Raw genomic sequence first — 4,414 nt, 5'->3', positions numbered from 1 at the left:
GAAGCCCCGCCAACTTTTTTTTTTTTGTATTCTAACCCTTTTGAGGTTTTTTTTTCACATTATGCACTTTGCAGTTTTATTTCAAAAAATGAACCCCAACGTCGACGCCATCATCATTGGCGCCAAGGTAACGTACATCGACGTCAGTACCATTGGCGCCAACTTTTCCTACGTGGCAGCCGATGTGACAAGTCACATGGGGTCGGCGCCATAGATCTTGGCGCTGACCCCCCTGGACCTCGCCGTCAAGGGGGTCGGCGCCAAGATCTATGGCGCCGACCCCCTGGGACTTACCAAATCGGCTGCCACATAGGAAAAGTTGGCGCCAATTATGTCGGCACCACTATGTGTTACCTCGGCGCCAATGATGATAGCGTCGAGGTTGGGGTCCATTTTTTGAAATGAAACTACAAATGGCATACTTGTGCAAAAAAACCCAAAAGGGCTAGAATACAAAAAAAAGTTGGCCCCCGCTCAGTTTCCAGGGAGAAAATTGGCAAAATTGATCACTTTATGATGGCGCTCTTCAAATTGGGCAGGTACTCATTGGACCAGCTAAAATGGGCTACTCGACTGCGGATATTCGTCAGATTAGGTCACTCATCCAATTAGATTGTGTTTGATTGGATGTATAAGCAGTAATGGAAGGGTGTGTTCATATTTTCTATAGCGTTTGGATGAGAGTCATATGGGGACGGGAATAATTTTTTTGTGGTGGCGTGATCTCAAAAAATTGAGGGGATGGTGTCGTCATCGTCTCATCCTACTTTGATCTTAAACCAAACACATCCTTAGTCCTTAAGGACCTCTCTCTCGTTCTCATATGAAGCCGAGACTCTCTGAAGCCGGACCACGCTTGGTGCCACCTCCGCAGCCACCGGTTATCCCAGCACTGTCGTCACCACCGACATAGTTCCCAACTTCGTCCTGGTTAGTCCTCCTCACCTCGGGCATTTATTGCCCTCTCGATGTGGTGATGTTCAAGTTTTAGGGTTTAGGTATGCAGGTTAGGTTTTAGCAAGTTATTACCCCGTCCTGGTGTTCTTCTCGTTAATAGTTGTGTGCTCAGGGTTAATTTTCGTGTCGATAATATGCTTAATCGTTTAATATTTGTGTGCTTTTGGTGAACTAAACCCTAAACTACATATATCAGTTTATTCTTATATACTTCGTTTTGTGTGTTTCCTTAGGTGACGCAGAAGATCGATGTTGCCGATAAGGCAATCGGAATCATGCAGGAGTCGATTAAGTGTGTCCTCCGTATATGCCAGGAGAAGCTACCTCTGGGCAAGCCACTAAATGCTTTTGATGTTAGGGTACTCCGAGAAGCGCTTGAATTTGTTGTCGAAGTATTGGATCATGGTTCTCTATTTTTGTAAATAGGGTTGGATGATGCCAATAAGGTTGATGTCGAGGACGATTTCAACTCAGTATCTAGTTTCAGTTGGCCAAAATCTTCATGTGAACCACACCCTAATGACTTCATGTCCATTGAAGAGCACTTTGAAAAGTTCTGGGCATCGAATATGACTCGGACCAGATGCCTAGTTACTCCAACTAGGTTGAAGAAGACCTATTATGGGGTGTTATGGTTTAGGAATTATGTCTCTTTTGTATCCTAGATCATGTTGTAATGGTGTCTGAGTGTCTCACCATGTGAACTTTTGGAGCTTAATAATTATAGGATTATGTGTATCTTAAGTAATGTTGGATGTATGGCTTTGTATGAACCATGTCTTTTTTGATCAAATATGGGCTTGTTATGAAGTATCTATTGTGTTTTCAGATTGTGAACCATGTTTTCAAATTCTTTCTATTTTCATGGACAGACTATGTGTTGAACCATGTTTCAGAAAGATTGTGAACCATGTTTCAGACAGATTGTGAACAATATTTTGGATTGTGAGATGAAACAGAGAGAATCTAAAAACATAACTTTCATATTGTGAACCATGTTTCATCATACAAACTGTTGTCCACTTTCTTCAACATATGCAGTCACATAACATTCAAATTGTGAACCTACTTGTATTGAAAATTCGTTTGTTTCTGTGAATGATGATTGTATCTTTAGTGTTTGTAGTGTTTTCAGATGGTGACTGCATCGGACAGAATGCATCTGTCAACCATGGTTGTAGTGTTTTCAGAAAACACAATATTTTCATAAAACACAGATTCAACAGAAACAACAACATTTTCGGGTGGTTCACACACATAATTTCAACACAAACAACAAAATTTTAATACAACAGAAACAAAAGAATTTCAATACAAGAAGGTTCACGAACAAGAGCTCTGTAAAGAGCACAACAGGTGGTTTCAGTGGTTCACAAACAACAGATAGCCAAAGTGTTTTCTTTTTGCATTAGGGTAAGAAGTTGGTCTTCTTCTTTTTTGGAGTAAGCTTCTTTTTCAGCATACGAGGACCTGGGACTACATCTTTCTGGGCAGCTATTTGTTCTCCACTTCGACCAACTAGAGTAGATGATTGTGCTCCACTTTGGCTATCTGCACATGGGAGTGCAGGCACCTGGGAACCATGGGATTCCACAACATTTTCGGGAGCTCCTCACACTATTCTCGCCTCACAAGCAGCAGTAGCCACACATGAAGATGGGCCTCCAGTCAATGAAACTAGCATAAGAGAACCGCATGGGAATGAATAAACAATGTTTGAAGTTAGAAAAAAGTGTTTGAACCATGTTTGTAGCGTTTGAAGATAGAAAAAATGTACCTATCGTATACTGCATGGGAGTCCACTTGTTCTGAAGGCTGATTTGCACCAGCATATTTGCAGGTCTTTTGTTTTCTATTCCCTTTTTTGTCATATTTAATTGGCATGTGTAGCTTGTTTGTCTATGACCTAGTTCTCCACATTTTTGCATCTTATAGGACCTCTTTTATTTGCCTGCCCCTTCTATGGTGCTTGTCTTAGGTTTACTACCAACCTCAAGACATCATTTCATCCTCATATTCATTTGCCCTCCAACATCCTTTTTGCCAAAGGTCCTCTTACAACCGACTCCAAATCAACATGAGGCCATTGTGATCAATCCCTTAAAGGGTAGATGACTCTTTAATACGCTTCTCTAAATTTGTGCACTGAATAAAACTTATCCACATAGTTTTCTATCCTTTCAGTCCTAAAATTGGTGATAACAACTATGGCATGGTCACAAGGTTTCCCCATATGTTGCCACTCTAAGCAAGAGCATTCCTTTGATCCTAGGTCGACAATGTGTCTTTCTTGTTTGGGGCTATTATCAAACACCTCAACATGCCCATTTCCAGCATTTAACACTTTGAGGTGACCTAGGCCTCTAGAAGGCCTACGTTCCACTGTTGTGCTATGGCTGGCAAGATATGTCCACTTAGCTCGGCACCAATCCTCCTCCTTTTCTCCCAAAGGACCATAATGAGCTCTCTAATCTTGTCAGTTAGTTGAACTACTAGTAGGTCTTGGTGATCTCTATTAAGCCAGGCATCACCTCTAGGCTAGCATGCAAAATTGGCCCAATATGTCTATTGAATCCATCTTGTCTATATGCTCTTGCAGCAGGATACAAGCATGTGTAACTATTACCATGGAATATTTTTATGAAATTTTACATCAAATGTCTAAAACACTCCCTTTTATCAACATTTGGGAAAGCAAGTTCAATAGCAGACATCAACCCCTTGCCTGCACCAGTGCAAATAGCTACTTTCTTCATATTCCTTATTGCCTTCTACAATTGTGTCATAAACAAAACCTGATTATCCTTTGTATCACCATTCATGAAGTCAAACGCAACCGGGTACATCCAGTTATGTCCATCGAATGCAGTAGCAGCTGCTAGATGACCATTCCATCTTCCATTTAGTGCAGTTGGGTCAACACTAAGGTAAGGCATTCATGATGTAACAAACCCTTCAATGCAATGCTCTAGTGCACGCAAAAATCTATGGAAGTAGACCTTATCATCTACAACTTGGGTGTCTATCTCAACCACACTACAGGGGGGACTTTATCAAAACTTCTCCCTTCCACCTATACAACAAGCTAAAACTATCATCCCAGTTACCATACATCTCTTTCAAAGCTTGTTGCATTCCTTTCCATGCCACATCATAATTGACCTTGCAGTTGTAAGAATCTTGCAATCTTTTTTGCAAAGCTTTAGCACCAAGTGAAGGCTCATTCCTAAGTAAAGGCAATGCTTTCTGTGCTATCCATGCTTGATTGTCATTTCCATAGTTTACCTGGCTGCTTGAGGCACACTTATGCTCATTGATTAGTATAGTAACCTACAAAAAACTTGAAATACACAATTTCCATAGTTCCCGAGTACTATCGGATGTGGGGGACCAAGAGTGTCATTTCGTAGATGGGATTTGATGCTAGCGCTTTTGTGGCATTGAGATCCAACTCGAG

Source organism: Zea mays, chromosome 1 (genome assembly GCF_902167145.1).
Source record: "Zea mays cultivar B73 chromosome 1, Zm-B73-REFERENCE-NAM-5.0, whole genome shotgun sequence".
Classification (NCBI taxonomy): Eukaryota; Viridiplantae; Streptophyta; class Magnoliopsida; order Poales; family Poaceae; genus Zea; species Zea mays.
The sequence above is the reverse complement of the archived record's forward strand: the minus strand, read 5'-3'. Positions refer to the sequence as shown.